The 18177-nt window shown below is 40.9% G+C and overlaps 1 long non-coding RNA gene across 1 annotated transcript in view; it reads right to left on the reverse strand.

Moving 5' to 3' along the window:
* LOC306648109 overlaps nucleotides 1-18177 on the reverse strand; it is a 253596-nt gene that overhangs the window by 46983 nt on the left and 188436 nt on the right. The window contains exon 2 of the long non-coding RNA XR_013760297.1: nucleotides 12230-12280. This is a non-coding gene — a long non-coding RNA (uncharacterized lncRNA). The remainder of the gene's footprint in view (nucleotides 1-12229; nucleotides 12281-18177) is intronic.

The following is an 18177-nucleotide window of genomic DNA, read 5'->3' on the forward strand; positions in this document are numbered from 1 at the left end:
ACACAACATTTTATTTTCAGGATCCTCCAAAAACCTGAGGAAGTTTAATCTCCATTATTTTGGGACACTGTCACTTTCTCTCGAGATACAGGTTTTAATACTCCATCTTTCAAAAAATGATAGCAATGTGGCAATTTTGGATCCATGTATGGATGTCCTGCCTCACTGCCTACTGCACTAATTCATGCCAAGTGAGGACAGTCAGAGCCCGTGGGCGTCCCCTAGTTGACATTCCAATCAGAAAGGCAAACAGAAGACCACTATATAAACTATCAGAAGTTGGAAGACACTCAATCGTCAGAGAAGGAATACCAGATGGGACTTTCTGATCCCATCATTACTCCAGGTAACACTGTACTTTTGATACATTTTAAACCCCCAGAAAGGGACATTTCTATTAGCATCGAAGAATCAAGTGAAAATCACCCAAAGAAAACAACCGTACATGAAATTAGTCTTAAATACTTATAGGACCCCACCCCTCTTCATGACCAAAACGAAAGACATCTCAGTATCAATGGGGATGATGTGTAATGTCCTCCAGAATATGTGACTCTTTGACATAGTTTTTAATCAAATGTTCTCAGAATTCAGCTCTCATCAATCACAGACCTGAAAAGGATCTCCAGGCACTGCAGAATTCAATGGCCTTCCTCTGAGAAGAGCTGTGTAGAAGGCATTAAAATAAACCACCTGCCCTTTTCTTTCAAGTGTCTGAGAATGTGCCACACCTCAGCTTTGATCCTGGGTTCCAATGTTTCACTGTTCTTACTGGCAGAAGAGAATTGTCCCCGCATGAGCATGTCTAACCTAAATCCTTCATGCTGCAATTTATATTCATTCCCTTTGTTCAAAAGGACTGTGATTCTCCTTACACCTGCTCCCCATTAGATGACTATTACATACTTCTGGGTAATCATATTCTGGAGAGGAGAAAGGCATAAACTACTGCAGCTGAGGGCAGTAGCGTCTATTTCCACACAGATGTGTGAGTCATCATCAGATTGTGCGATCACTGTGAGCAGCAGCACATGGGAGAGATTGCCTTTTGCCAGCTGTGCTCTGATAACATGTTACAAGGAAATAGACAACAGACCCGCAGTTAGAAGCAGGAACACTACACACACACACACACACACACACACACACACACACACAATTCATGGGCTTTGGTTGGAATGAACCAAGAATTTATAAGCTGGCAAGTTCCTTCTGTTGTAAGCACTACTGAGTTTCTGAAGTTTGGCTATAATCTCTCACACTTCTCTTATCCAAGGTTGGTTCTTGTTATGGCTGCATGAAACCAGACTAACCAGCGAATTCTGCCGAAAAAAACAAACAGGCCAATCTGGTTATTTTAGACCATGTGGTCAGAACAACCAGTACATGCTTCCTATTTTAATTGTTCTGAAATAATTTAGATACAGTTTTCATGAGATGACTGTGTTGTTCTGCCTCCTGGGGACACAGGCGAGTAGCTGCGTCTGGTACGCTGCCTGCTTACTGTGTGCTCAGATGAGCCACATCTTTCAAACTCCCAGTATGGAGTGCAGACCAGTGGCTACAGTACCACCACGGAGCCTGTTAGCAATTCAGATTCCCAATGTTCCCTTTAGACTACTGGTTCAGAATCTGCATTTTTAACAAGGTCCCTAGACACTCTGAATATGTTCAAGTTTGTGAAGCTCTGACCTGCAGCACTTCTAGATGCTTCCATTTCCTCCTCTGTAAAATGGATATCAACTGGCACTTGTTACTCACTCCAGAGTAGAGGAGGATTAATGTCATTGAGGGTTTTTCTTTTCTTCCCCCAGAAATAGGCCCTACATAAACAGAACGCTGGAGAGTCGTTCTCTTTGTTGGCACAGGCAGGGACTGAATATTTGTTGGAAGAAGAACCAGGATTCCTTCCTAGATAACACATCTGTCCTTCGTCCAAACTTCGCTTCGTGGCAGGATGTCTCCAGAAAGCCGTAGAGTAGAGCTGTTCAACCAACTGCGGCTGATCCCAATGGAAACAGCTCTCCTGCTACCCGTCTTGGCTGTCAAGCACAAACACAAACACTACTCGGGTCAAGGCGGCCCAGCTGGACGTCTGCTGCTGAGCCATCTGCAGAAAGGCTTGCAGACCAGTAGCTCGACTCTGGCTAAGACAAAAGGCAGGAGGGAAATGGAGGAGAAGGCCAGAGTCTGACTCCAGGGACGTTGCCTCTCGTTCCTTCCTTGGCTAATTCCTGCCCTCCCAAGGGACAAGAATCGAAGAAACAGATGAGGTTTCCATACAAGAGCACTCCAGTGGCTGTCAGGCAAAACCCTAGCCAGACACCCCAGGGCCTCAGCAGAGGGCTCCCATCACACTGCTACCCAAGAGCAGTAGCACAGGGACAGGCAGGGCACCCCAAAGGCCCTCAGGTCAGAAAGCAAAAGCACACTGCATTACTCCTGCTCACCGCCCGGCCCCTTGAGGTTCATCCAGATGCTGGACAAAAACCTCTCAGGTTCATGAAGAAAATAAAAACAGACTCAGTCCTTGACCTCCTGGTTGTCGGTTCTCTCGTATCTAAACCTTGGGTGAGACAGGGGCATGGGATTTCTTTGCCACAGAAGCAACAACGGACTGGTTTTCCTTAGGTTGAAATGACAATGTCAAAAATTAAGGTAAGTCCCCTGACTTTGGAACCAGTCACAACAATACCCAGTGATAGTGACCTTCTATTCCACTAGTGCACAATAAAAGCATCCCTAAAAACCGGTCAATTGGAAAGAGACCCAAATTGAACCCCCATTGTGTGCACAGGCACAAACACACCCACAAAACCTATGGAACACACGCAGACCAGGTACCTGAGGTCCCACGGTCATCTCCCTCCTAACACCTTGACTCAAGCCACAGGACGGCCGTCGCATACTAACAAGAACAATGGCCTTCCGAGCCCCCTGCTGACCCGATCCCACTTGGTTTATCCCCTTGCCCATCATTATCTCTTACCCGTTCCTTTTCTGCCTTCATTTTATCCTACCTGATCTCAACGCTAAAAAGGGGGCAACCTGAAGGAAATGGATTCCAACAGTCAGCAACAAAAGGATGAAGATCAAAGGAAAGCGCCCCTCCACCCCGAAGAATTTAAGTGAAAGGAACTACTTCCACCACGTTTAATTGACTGAATCATATATATTCATCATGCACATATTTTGAAACATGTAATTATTGTGGGATAGCTTGATTGGGCTAGTCCACCTATGTATTGCCTCGCATGCTTATTTTCTGTGGTGAGAACACTTAAAATCCACCCTATTAGCAATTTCAAAACACCCAAAGACTAGCATCATCACCATGCTGTAAAAAGATGTCCTGAGAGTATTTCTCCTACATAACTCAATTTTCTATCCTTTGACCAGTGTCTCCCCAACTGCCTATCTCCCCAGTCCCTGGTAACCACCTAAGAGTTCAATTTTTTTTTTTTAAAGATTTCAATATAAATGAGACCATTTCACTTAAAAAAAAAAAATTGCTCTAGCTTCATCCATGTTGCTGCAAATGACACGATTTCCTTTTTTAAAGGAATTAGTGTTCCATTGTATATGTATACCATATTTTCTTTATCCATGCGTACGTAATCCACGCCTTAACTATAGCAAATAGCACCGCAATGAACGTGGGCACAAAGGTGTCTCTTCCACACACCAATTTCATTTCCTTCGGCTACGTGCTCAGCAGCAGGACCACTAGATCACGTCCTAGATCTATTCCTAATTTTTTGAGAAACCTCCATACTGGTTTCCATAATGGCTTTACTAATTAACATTCCCACCAGGGTCATGGTTCTTTGATTCCCATCTTCATCTCTAGCACATTTTTTCTCCCACAACAGAAACCAAAACACACAGCAAGACACAAGAGAACGCCAGAGAGGCTTGCCTGGGTACCCCCTCCTCAACCTGTCACTGCCGCCATCAACGGGAAGAAGTGAAACTAGCATCCGACGTTCAGTAACGCTTCAGACGCTCACTGGAAATTACAGAACTTAGAGTGAAGATCAGAGTTGACTCTAGGATTTTGCCTACAGCTTCTCCTGAAAATAGCTCTTTGGGAAAAGGTCATCTTTTTAGGGTTCAAAGGTTGAGGTAGGCTTGGTGTCTACTGTTCGTTGCATCTAAGGTGGAAATTCCCCTTTGGATTAAGGGGCTTTGGGAGTCTTCCAAATATGAGGCATCAGAAGCTGCTCCTCAGGGTTTGCTCTCCCTTCTTGGTGCCAAATACAGAGTCCAACCTCCGAGGTCCCACCGAGTGCAGCTCATTGCACCTTTGTCCTCGTTTCTGACATCCAGCCATCACCAGGCCACCTTCCCTCCAGCTCTCAGCAACCTAGGGGACATGTTCAGAAAGGCCAGCCACAAAACCCTGAAGTCAGGAGACATAAACCAAGTCTGGCTGGCTCCAAAGCCTCTTTCAAGTTCACCATGCTGTCTTCTAAAAAGGACCAAGGATTCTGCCCTTGACATGGATTCACTGGTTCCTTCTTCCCGAGGGTCTCCCTGAGCCAGCCTGAGGATGGGCACACTGAACGATCTCATTCCGTCTGTCTAGGAAGATGCAGGACAACAAGATACCTCGAGGGCAACGTCAGCCGGGACGTGGCTCTCGAGTCACCCGCCTCTTAGCTGTAGTTGCCTGCACTTCTCCTCCTCGCATCAGGTCCACACCCATGAAACTGGATAGTAGAACGATGTTCTATTTCATGAGGACAAGACACAAGAACATGCGTATGTTTACATTCTAATTGCAGAATCTAAAACTTAATAAAATTGAAAATTCTCATCTTGCTCCTCCTCTTCTAAGAATGTGGAGGAGGAACAAGAGAAAGACCCCCATGCTCCCACTGTGGTTTAAGACACCAGTCGAAGCACAGCACACAGCCACCATCTATTTGGTTCCTCTGCAGTTCTATCCCACCCATCTTTAGCGTTCAGTGCACTAAAGACAAAGGGGATCTAATGCATTCTTGGCAGTTTTTCAAAGCATGGCAGAAGTGAGTCGGGTTTATAAGATTAATTCTTTTCTCTCCAGGCAATGGGTCAAATCAGAACCTTCACTCAACCAACCCAGTGGATAATCTCCTTTTATTACTTTCAATCAAACTAAGTGTCTGGCAATCTGTACAATGGCCACTAATTTAGTGGAAACAAATAATTTGTAGAGCATGATTATAAAAAGATGAGATAGAACACAAGGCCCAGACTGGATAAGCATGCTGTAAGTTTGCCCCTGTCTCATTGCACAGAAAGCTCCTATGACCTGCACTGTATTAGGGACTTACAGCTGTCCTGCTAAGCTAAAAATCAAAGAAAGAAATGGACATTGTTCGCAGATCAGTTCCTTATTTAAATAAGGGAAACAGCCTATCAGTTAAATTCACATCCTTTGTCACACTCACGTGGAGCGATCCATTGCTCGTACACGTTTAACATGAAAAGCTTTCATTGTGTAAAAACCAGAAGCTTTTTTTCCAAAAAGATAATAAAATTCTAGTTACTCAACTGGACAACATCACAAAGCTGTCTGGACTGTGGAAACCACTCTGTTCCCGTGACAGATAATAAGGCATGGGGTTTTGCTTGCTTTGATTAATTTCAGAATATTGCAGAGAACCCACATAATCCCTAAGATAGCAAAGGAGAGAAGGAGAGGCGATGGGAAATGATAAAAGCATAGTAATGGAGCAGAGGCTGTGTCTTGTCTGCTGTTGCAAAACCCCCCCGAACTAATTTCATTTTGGCAAGTATTAACCACAATAGGGGTCAACATACAAACATGTCCTTTGGCTCTGGGGCTTAAATTATATGCACCAAGGCTGAGCAACACAAAACAAAAACTATGAGATGCCGCCATGACTGTGATCAGATATATAACATAACCAGAAAATGCACATTTCCCTTTTTTCAAATCACAGCAGCCATTATTTATGTAAGTACTGAATATGGAAAAGGCTCTGACAAATTTACAGTGGTGTTTGGATGGATGAGGATGGTGGATGATGGATGAGGGAGACAGAGGATTCCCTTATTAAAGCATCAAATTCTGCTCTAAATATCAAATAGACATCTTAGCCACAACTGCACTGCTTCATACTCAAAATCACATAAACCAAGCATGTTAAATGTTTTTCTTTAATAGGAAAAGGCAGGGTTTTCTCCTAATAAATACTGCTAATTTGGACTACAGCATTAAGTACCTTTCCATTCTGCATAATGTGGACTTCAAAGTGTATGCCTATCAAACAGAAACGAATGTGACAATCCACAAATATAAATGCATGCTAGCGAAAACTGAATAGCATTCTCAACTGTGCTTTCTGTTCTAAAAATTTTAGCAAATAATTTCAGTAGATAGCATCTTCCAAATGTATTTTTGGTGTTTTTCTTGACAGGACAGCAGCTCTAAAAGGAAGAAAACTCACTATTTACTGTATGATTTTTTTTAATACTGTACCCAGATTAAAAAAATATACAGAACGTTGGAAGCACTGCAGCGCCCACTAGTGGACACTTCAGAATCACAACTACATCCTGTCTCCAATGTTCATTCAAGGAAATCAGTCCAAAGGCATTCACAGCACTGGACTGAAAACACTAAAAGAGTGTAAAATAAAGAGTATCTGCTTTACAAACCCTTTATATGGCCATTCATTTCTTTTTTTCCTGCAGTGATAACAGGGATATGAACAAAGAGAAAAAATTTCACTGAACAGCTCAAGTTCTTCATGTGATTCATCTGTAAAGTCAACACCGAAAAATGAACTTGGCAGCTTTGAAGATACTTGTTACATTAATAAAGGGGTCCATGTCTAATGAATCTTGCCCAAAGTTAAGATCTCACATGTCAAAGATTTTCTCAATTGTAAAGAAATGCCTCCTTACAATTCTAACTGATTTTACTGGTCAAGTTACTCCTTGTCTGTTGCAAATTGTTAGCACAGAATCTTCTAATAACAACGTATCCTGCCTATGCATAGCCTGTAATGACATCACTGGGAACCAATCTTTAAGCATGACACAATATAACATGTCATCCAATAGCAATCTGATTATAATTTACTAGGCAACAGTGTTTACATACTGCAATTTTTACCAGTTCCTTTCTTTAATGAAAAGCAAGCCTCATTTTGTATTTCAATGTTTCAGTTTAAGTACAATGGCCATTCAGTTCCTTACATATATATATATATATTTCACAGATAAACCAAAAGTGATTACTTTATGTTTAAGTAATTCACAGTCTCTTTTAAGAAGCTCATTTTAAAAGAAATACAGGAGATAAAACATTTATAAAATTCATTCATGAAACCATAAAACAATAAAACGTTCCTACTTCAGGTTAACCCAACATGTTATTTAGCATGAGTGTACTGAAAGAACTCAACACGAGCCATGGAAATTTTTAAAATCTTATAACCATTCTTAAGATTCAGAAGTACACAGAACTAATACTAGACATTTTCTTGTAATGCACGTAAACAGGAGATACTACAGTGTCTCAGCCCTGTGACTGATGGCTTGCTTTAGCTGGCAAAACCCTCTAACGGGCCTAATCTGCCTGATGGAGTAAGGATGAAGCACTGAGAAGACCAGCAATCCTGGCCCAGAGAGTTCACACCTTAGCTCTGGTTCTTGGATTTGTCACACCTTCCTGCCAGGTAGGTCCCTGCCTCAGCAGCTTTCACATGTGTCAGAGGCTTTGATGACATCCCACTCGTTGGGAATGGGGGAGTCTCAAAGAGTAAAAGGGATTATACAAACTCTTCTAAAAAGGAAAAGAAGGGGTTGTTTCCAACTGGTTTCACTTCACCTCTCGAGAAAGTTAATGACGGTGTTTAAAAAGGAAATGAACAAACAAAAACTAGGAAACAATTTTCTCCCTCAATTCGATTAAAAGTGGGGAGGGGGGAGGGGCACAGTGGCTGTGAACTTCTGGAGGGGGAGGGGCCAGGTAGCAGATGCCTCTTTGCTTGTTTTTGCATTTCTTTCTTGACTCAGAACAACTACCAGCCAAACATTTTCATGGACTGTTTTTAATAAGGAATATGACCAGGGAAATAAGAAAATATGTTTGAGAAGTGAAAAAGAACAGCGGGAAAAAATCCGTATCCCTCTCAACAGCATTCCCAACATTCCCAAAATACCAGTTCCAATTGCAATTTGAGTTCTTTGAAGAAAGAAAAAACTGGCAGTCAATGAACTCTGGCAGATACCAATAAACGGGCCTCCCTCCTCCATGAAGAAGTTCAACAGGGCTGCTACAAATGAGAACAGCTGTCTGTACTTTGGCAGACGGCCTCCAGCCCAAGGCAACTTCTCAGGTTCAAATCCCACCTCCACCATTTAGTGGCCTAGAAAAGTCACTAAAATTATTCGCACCTCAGTTTCTTCATTAGCAGGGAACTTGCTGAGGTTCTTATAAAATCAAATTATACCCTGGCAGCAGGTTGCAATGAAGACTTTAAGAATAGGACACTTTTACTTTAAAATAAATAAGCTACCTCCCCTTTTTTCTTCATAGCATATGTTGTGTGAATATGTTTGCTATTCAGTGAGGGCTGACTGATTAACGTGTGATTCAGATTTTTTTAAATACACTGAAAGAATTTTTTACTCTCAGAGACTTCTTACCAATACAAGGCTCCAAACTACAACCTCTGTTTCCAGTCCTTCCACTAAACATCATCTCAGGACCAACTTGCTGTACTACAGCAGAATAAAAATTTTTTTATGAAGACTTCCTCAAATTGTGTTCTATGGACAGCAGATGACACCGATGTTAATAGGTATTCTTTGGGAAAAGAGGGAGTCGGACGGGGGAGTTTGAAAATTAATGGCTTAACCAAGATCCAACAGTTTCTTCACCATGTTAAGAATATTCGGTGTGCTTAATGGCGACTGCCAACCTCCGACAGGTTGGAGTGTGTTCCAGGAAGTCCATTTCAAGAGAAAGCAGAGACAGAAAAATACCAGATTAAATCCAAAGACAACCACCATGGTGAGTGAAGCAGCAGGTAACCCCCTCGTGGGCACAGGACTGTGCTCTGTATTTCACTGACATTACCTCTGAATCCTCCCAGTAACTCTATCGGACTCCTCCCTAAGGGAAAAAAAAAAAAAAGAGAAACTGGGTACCAGTAAGTATCCCAGGCTTCTAGGTGGTGGAGGTGGGATTTGAACCCAAGCAGTTTAGTTTGGTGCCATGTTCCAAAACATACATATACAGAACACAGCACTGGCCCAGGAATGAACTGAACACTCACCATGACTGAGGCTTTCGGGTCTCTTCCTGAGGCCTGCTTCCTGTGTCTTCGCCTCCAGCTCCTGTCCCCTACCCTGTCGACATGACAGCAGCTGGACTCGAACAGCAAAGTCCTAAACGGGATGAGCACCCCCATACCCACAGCCGACTCATCCGTGGCCACAAGACGGGGGAACCCAGAAGCTAAGAAAGTCAGTGTGCACTTCCAGAAAAGCCTATCTGATTGATCCCCACACAGCTGCCAGGGCTGGAGAAAAAGGCTGTAAGGGTCAATGACAGACCTCAATACAGGGAACTACCCTTTGTTTGTGGATGGCCAGACTCTATTTTAAGATGGAAACTGACCTTAAAATAATCTGTGAACTAAACACAGTACCAGTTAAACCCCAACAGAGCATTGCGTGGCAATGGGCAAGCTGATCCTAATACTCCCCGAGAAGCAGAGTCAGGAATAACTAAGGCAAATTTTAGAAAGAAGAAATAACGGGGTAGAGGGCTTTTACCTCACTAGATATCAAGTCTAATTAGAAAACGATATCAAATACAACAACCTAATGTTAGCACAGAAACAGACAAGCAAACTCAAAATAGGTTCTCAGACGAATGTCCACTGTTCACAGGCAGGACGGAGGTCCCCTGCAGATCAGCGGGAGGAAGGAGGGACTCCTCAACAATTGGGCTGGCATAACAAACCATCCATTGCGAAAGGGAGAAAATTAGGTCGCTGTCTACCAAAATGCAAAATATACATCACACCCAGATTAGAACTTAAGCACAAGAAGGTCATTCAACTTGAAAAACAAAACATGGCAGAATATCCTTCTGATATCCCAGTAACGAAAATTTGCTTTTCTGTGCATTGTGTTCACTTTTTATAAAGTTTTATTTACTGCTTACCACATGATATTTTGAAATATAGACATTTTTGAAGGGTCAAATGTGATTAACATACATATTACATCACATTTTTTTTTTTTCATGATGACAACATTTAATCTACCCTCCTAGCATTTTTTTGGGGGGGAGTGGGATACCAGGGATTGAACTCAGGGACACTCAACCCCTGAGCCACATCCCCAGCCCCATCTTGTATTTAATTTAGAGACAGGGTCTCACTGAGTTGCTTAGCACCTCGCTTTTGCTGAGGCTGGCTTTGAACTCATGATCCTCCTGCCTCAGCCTCCCAAGTCACTGAAAGAATATAATATACTGCTATTAACTACAGTCACCATGCTGTACAGTGCACCTCTTGAACTTACTCCTCCTGTCAATTGAAATTTCGTATCCTTCAACCACTTCCGCACCACCCCTGGCTCCTGGTAAACAACACTCTACTCCCTACTTCTATCCAATCAACATTTTTAGATTCCTCCTGTGAGTGAAATCAAATGGGATTCTCTCCCGCTCTGCAAGATTTTTCTCTTTCCTCTGCTGATTGGTTCATTTGCTGTGCAGAAGCTTTTTAGTTTCATGTGGTTCTATTTGTCTATATTTGCGTTTGTTACTTGTGCTTTTGGAGTTAGGAATTTCTTAAATAAAACCCAAGAAGTGCTAACCATGAAAAAAGGCTGATAATAATTTTGGTTACACTAAAATCTGAACTTTTGCCAACAAAACACAGTATGAACGAAGCATGAAGACAAGCCACAGACGTGAACTCAACGTTGCAACGTTTTAATGTTCTACACATTAAAAAACAAATTTTTTTAGTTGTTGATGGAACATTCTTTTATGTATTTATATGCAGTGCTGAGAAATCAAACCCAGTGCCTCACAACCCCAGCCCTGTCCTACACATTTATGAGGGAAAGACACCTGGAACAAAGAAATGGGCCAAGAACATGAACAGGCTGTGGGGTCAAAGTCATCCACATGAGCAGATTTGTGAACAGATATTCAAATGCATGAGTACTCATAGAAACACAAATTAAAACAAAATGTGATTGAAAACCATTGGACTGTTTTTCTTTTTTTTAATGATGACTGATATCACAAATGTCAGTAAGGAAAGGGGAAAACTAGAAATGTTCTATAGCAGCACTTGCAGGAAGAAGTTTGGAAACAGTTCACTCTTCTTATAGAGATGAAGTTGCGCCTACCCTATTTGTAGGATCCACCCTGGTAGTGAACTGCAGGTGTTGAAGCAGGCACTGGGGAAGGATGCTTACTCTGCAATGTATTGTCTAGTCACTCAGTGAAATACGTCTTTTTTTTAATTCATTTTTTTTATTTTTATACCCATTTGACAGATAAGTCAACCAAGGACCAGAAAAATAAAAGTTTGTCTTTTTTTTTAACTATTTTGTTTTTTATTTATTTTTATTATTTTGATTCATTGTACCACAAATGGGGTACAACTTTTCATTTCTATGATTGTACACAATGTAAACTAACATCGTTTGTGTAATCATACATGTACATAGCGGTAATAATGTCTATTGAAATACAACTTAGCTGGTGAAATAATAAACTATTTCTAAAAGTTCAAATATAGACAAAACCTCCAAAATATAAGCACTTATGGATATTAAAAAATTATTTCTAGATAGATACATTCGTAGCAAGAATTAAAATGCCCTTGTGAATGAAACAGACCACATTAGAATAGTGGTTGCCTTTAGGGAGGGCAAGAAAAGGTTTACAAGTCTGATATGCTCTGTTTTAAAAAAAAAAAAAATGGAAAAGATCTGTTATAGCTAATAGTATTATTTTGTGTTTTATACATGAGATATTTAATAATTAAAAACTTCAAGACACTTTAAAGGAAATAAGGTCAACATAATTATCTCTGTATCAGGATGACTAGGAAAATAATTATGACCTTCCAATCTTAGCGCCCAAAAGAAAGTAAGTTTACTGACTAAGGCAAAAATAGGAAATAGCCTCTCACTAACCTAAGAATTCCAGGTGTCTCTATTTCGGGTATCTCACCTCTTTTAAAACTGCTCACTGACAGTCCCAGGTAGAGGAGAAGCAAGCGTCCTGGTGAAGGAAAGGAAACAAATGTGAGAAAGACCCCGAGAACTTGTCAAGGTGAAACATACCTTCTCAGTGTCCCAAACGGCTTCTTTTTAGCCACAATCTAGCTATGTGACAATGGATCTGCCCCTTGAGCTCTCTGAATGTCAGTCGTATCATATGGAAAATAATGTGAGAAAGGTGATAAAAGAATTCACACAAGATGATTCTAAGAATCAAACTATACTAATAGACATAATGGTGGCAATGGCAGAATGTATTTCCCATCCCGCATATTACACTTACAATGTCACATTGACACCCTCCTGAGAAGCGGGCCCATGTCTTTGCCCTCTGTGACTATGGTCGGAGTGATGCTGCATGACACCTAAGACTAAATCACCAAGTGGAAATACATCTTCTTGCCTTAGATACTCATGCTTGAAATCTGGCTGCCATGTTGTAAGGAGAACAAACACCACATGAAGAGGCCATGTGTAAATATCCTGGCCACAGCTCCAGCTAAGATCCCTACTAATAGCCAGTGATAACTACCATACATGCAAGTGAGCAAAATTGACAAGTATTCTATTCTAGACTTAAAGCCTTTCCAACTGATCTTCATCAGAGTTGTCTCCATCAAGCCCTGCCCAAATTCAGAAATTTTAAAATCACCTTTATGACTTTACCATATCCTATAGTCACTGAAGTACCACCTAATATTTCTTCTTAAAATACTTTAAAAAGTTAAATATGTTTACTAAAACTAATCTTTAGGGAAAAGTTTTACTGCCTATTTTATTTTTCTAATTATATTTATTAAATACTATTAACATGGTATTTTAAATTTTAACCAATGCAGAATTTTTAATTATTTGACTTTAGAATTTCCCTATTTTTAATATTTTAATTTATTAAGCTAAGTATGCAATGATTATAATTCAAAATAATGTTTGGCTATAAGCCCCTCAAAATCATCATGAATATAATGGTGTGCTAGACTAGATGACCATGAGGTTAAGGACTCGGTCACCTCTTAAATCTATGAACCATGTCCTGATGAAATCATTCCTTCTCTGTTATAATTCTCCCCAGGCAAATATGTTTTACTTTCATAAACTGCTTTTAATCAAGAAGCAGACTTTCTGGGGGTAATATTGCAACCATTGGCAGCAAGGTTGCAAAGGAAGAAGATGGATTTTGGAGGTGATTTTGAGGGAAGAAATGGGTTAAAATTAGTCATCACCTGAACCAGGAGCTGGTTCACCAACTAGAAAACTTAGACTTCTCTCCTCAGGCATCAAGGTTTCTCAATTGTATTATGATTGGCATTCTTTCAGGGAGAAACAGGTACTGTCTATTGCATGGCAGAACATTTAGCATCCCTGGCCTGTACCCACAGGGTAGCAGCCACATTCTCTGTCACCCTAGTATCCATCCCAGATGTGACCAAAAAAAAAAAAAAAAAAAAAAAAAATGTCCCTGGTAGGGAGGAAAAATCGTTCCTGACACAGGGAAAGGCACCTCATTCTGCCCTAAGACTAGCAGAAATTCGTGGTGGTTGTGATGGTGATAATGATGATTTTTTGGTCTTTCTTCATTCAGTGATAAATTCAGCCTATTTTCTAAACAGGCCATAGAGTGTTTAACCTGCATCTGTATTTGGACGGGTTTTTTTGTTTTTTTTTTTTCTTTTATGTTCCTTTTTTTTCCCCCTCTTATTTCTCTTTAACTACTTAGCCTATGGTTAATAAACAGGGCAGCAAGAAAATAACCATTGGATTATAGGCAAATCTTTTCACAATGGCATATAAAATATGCATTTGTATCACATCCACCATCAGTGATTCACTGCAGATTGAAGAAAGCAGAACAAGGCACACAGGTTCCCTGCAGTCCTTATCTTAATTTACCACACACTGGCTCTGTTGTTTGATGGAACTTTTGAAGGGGAATGGGGTTTCATGGCTACGATTAGTAATATTTTTCAAAGGAGACTGGAATAACCACTTCCAAAGGTATAGGCACCTCCTTGAAATTGTGTATTCAAGGGGAAAATTGGAAATGACATTTAATAAGAGAAGATCATGCCTCCAAAAAAGCGTGGTTCAGAATCAACAGACTCAGGGTGTGGGCCATTCAGAGTCCTGAACACTGTTGTCTCAGGGGACCGAGACAGGCCAAGCAGCACCATCTGTTGACCTCAATATCCTATAGCCTGGAAGCCACCACAATACCTATGAGGATGTCCACCATACTAAGAGCCAGAGTTCAATGAGGGTGTGATGTGTGCGTCACACAGCACCGGGCACTTCACTGCATCACGCCCCCAGAGTCTTCATGACCCCATGGTCCCCTTCTCACAAACTAGGAAACTGAGGCTTAAAGAGCTTAAGGAACGTGTTGGTCAGAAGTTGGGTCACAAGTCTTATAGGTAATAGATGATTGTGAATCACGGAGGTGACACTACTTACTTGTCTATTAACAGCCCTCCCTGTACATTATCAAGACACACACCACACCCAGCTTCCAGCCTCAGATCAAATCAGCCACCTGATACATAGCTTTTATATGGGCAAACACTAGGCATTTAAAATAGCATGTATACATATAAATGTTTATGTTTACATCCAAGTATGTATGGATCTGGCCTTCTAAAGGGCCAGGTTATAAATATTTTAGGCTCTTTGGGTCATACGGTCTCTGTGGCAACGGGTCATGTACGAATCTATCATATTTATTGACCATGCGGGCATGTATATGTATGTAGTACAAAAGGAGCCATGGATAATTCAAAAACAAATGAGTACAGCGGTTTCAATAAAACTTTATTTACAACAACAGGCAATGGGCTGTATTTGGTTGGATCATGAGCAGTCATTTGTCCACCTCCGTCCTACACCAACATCCTTCCAGGTAGGGCTGCAGATCAGAATCCCCTGGGCAATTTCAGATTGCATTCCAGACCCACTGTATCACATTTTGCTTCTTTAACAAGTCCCCTGGGTGATCTGTAGACACACAAACATCTGAGGATCACCATCTGAGACCCTAGACCCAGTTTTCCTGCAGTCCCCCTAAAAGTTGTTGTTCCAGCTATCAAAGGCACAACAGCTACCCATGGAAAAGCAAGACAAGCAATACAAATCAAGAAAGGAAAATTGGCAGCTTGTCCCAACTCACCATCTTTATCAAGATGTCAGAATGTTGACCTGTGATCACAGTTCTCCTGGCTGGAAGAGACCCTTTCGTTTCACTGGTAGAAAATCTCATAAAGGAGAAAAAAACTTTTGTTCCCAGTGGAATCACACTGATCTTTTAATCAACTTGTTGCACACAAACACACACACAGAGGGCATTTTTTTTGAACTGTGGGTACCCAGTTTCAAGTTGGAAAATTCACTTGTGCTCTAACTGCTTTTATGTTATTGAGGGAAAATGAGCACAGGGTCTTCAGAAATAAGAGGGCTGGAACAATAAGTGAATTTGTACAGAATTCGCCAATACACACACTGCCTGCTTCATGAATACATGAATGCAACCTGTTTTATCTTTTCTCGTTTCAGAACTAAAGGTATTCACATAAATCTGGATCTCCTTTTCTTTGGGGAATTAAGGCTGGCACCATCAGTTTCTGCCTTTACCCAGAGCAGCATGGGGGAAGAAAAGGCCAACCCTTCACTGTCTTTTGACAAAGGTTTGAAAAAACTGAACAGGAGTGGAGAGAAATGAATACTCAGGCACATGCTGTAATGGAGCTGACCAGGTCGCCATCCACCTGGGATAACGCCCCTCTCCAGCTGACAGGCACCAGTGATCTGGTTTCAGTCGCCAGCACCCCAAACTTATTAACTGACTCTGATCTTCTCTCTGTCTAATGCCAGGAGCCTCCCCCACCCCACCTTGCATCATAAGACTTTAGTTTATAGACCCCTTTGCTCCAGCTCACTTTTTATACCTTTTCTCTGATCCTACTCCACCAATGACCCAGATGCCTCCAAGGCACAACCTGCCAGTGGTGCTGCAGTCCCCCTCTGAATGCCGTGCACAGCTGGGATGTCCAGGCCTGGCTGCAAAGCTGACTCAGTACCAGCACCAGGGCCCCCGGGCACTGAAGCCTGTCTACATATCAAACAGAAGTTGGCTTCCACGGTATCTTTTTTTTTTTTTTTTCACCCCCACTACTTTGTATCCCAAGGCCACCACGGTTATTTTGAAAGCATATTTAAGAGCTGGGTGATGACATTTAAATAAAGTAATCTCAACGAGGAGTTAGGGATTAATAAAAATATAGCAGAAGGCCCACAAGGTAGCACAATGGCAGTACCTAGGGTTAAACCAGCACTGAGCTCATGACGCATTTTTACTTAAGTGAATTATGTCTTGCGTCCACACTGGCAAGTCAAGTGGGCACTTCAGAGTTGAATTGAACCTGATCTTGGCTCTGTGTAATCATGAGTCAGTTAATTAACCTCAGTAGTACCAGACCATTTGAACTCCCAGGTCCCTCTCAACTCTAAAATTCTACTTCCAAGTCCAAGTCTATATGAACAGGCATATTTCTCTTAGAATTGACTTTTCTGGTGATTTTGTTCTTAAAGTTTAATTTGTTTTTTCAAGCCAAGAACTACTAAACTGGATACAGATCAAGGTATTTGGTGGAATATTTGAATAAAAGGAGCTAAATTATTTTCAGATCTTTTCATGAAACTCGATTGTTAAAGTTCCCCCAAACTGTAGTCACTCATCTACAGGATTTTAATTGATCAGGATTTTCTTAAATAGACACTATAATGTTTACCAAATGTTTCAGGATCATACAGGCTATTTTTCCTAAGATTAAAAACTATTCTGGTAAAATAAGTGATGATCTTTAAAGAGTGGTCACAGGCAATGCTGACATTCCTGAGCAATTGGATTTTTCTAAAATCAAGGTTTTATAACTGTCAGAGTCCTTGAGTTACAACAGCAAAATCACGAGTGTTTAGGGAGAATAAAAATATGCAGAATCATTATTCATCGCCATAGAGGGCCTTCAGTGTTTACATTGTGTCACAACTGCATAATAAAATTTCACATTATTAAAAAAAAGGCAATAGAGAAAAATCAATAAGTCAACAAGTATTTTTAGAAAACCTGTATACTTGGGTTGCACTAGATGTGGGGAGAGTATCAACCCTGGGTTCTGCCTTCAAGAAGCTCATGATTTATTCGGGATGAAGAATCAGCTCCCACAAAACAACACAGGAGCGTGGACACACAAACACCACCTGGAATTTTGAGACACTGCCTTCAACTAATTCTGCAAGTAAGGAAATCAAAAGCAGGTCTGCTTGCTTTGTAGATTTGGCTAACATCCTTCTCTTCAGCACCACAAAGCCTTCTTCCATTGCACAACTTCAAGCAGATGCACTTAAAGAGAGAGGCTTCCTTTTTTTGTTTCTGAAACAGTTTTTAAATGTTGATAAACCTTTATTTTATTCATTTATTTATATGTGGTGCTGAGAATCGAACCCAGTTCCTCACCCATGCTACGCAAACTCTCTACCACTGAACCACAACCCCAATTCCAAAAGAGAGGCTTCTTTTTCCCCCTAAAATCTAAGACTGCAAAAATTAACAAGAATACGACCAGATTAATTTACTCAGTACTAGAAAGTCACTCAACTTATCCAATCACTTTTTTGTAAAATGTCAAATTTGATCTTGATATTAGTGATAATAAAAAGGGACAAAAGAAAAACAATCTTCTCATTAGACTTCTGAACTAACTTGTACTTTTGAATGTTCTTGAAATTTAAATCTACTGGAGCATTTAGAGAGAAGACAACTGTAGTATTTAGTCCTTTATTATTTCATAATACCATGTGATTCCTATCCATAACTTGTTTCTATAAACCTCATTTATTTTTAGTGTTCAG

This window comes from Sciurus vulgaris (assembly GCF_902686455.1).
Source record: "Sciurus vulgaris genome assembly, chromosome: 17".
NCBI lineage: Eukaryota > Metazoa > Chordata > Mammalia > Rodentia > Sciuridae > Sciurus > Sciurus vulgaris.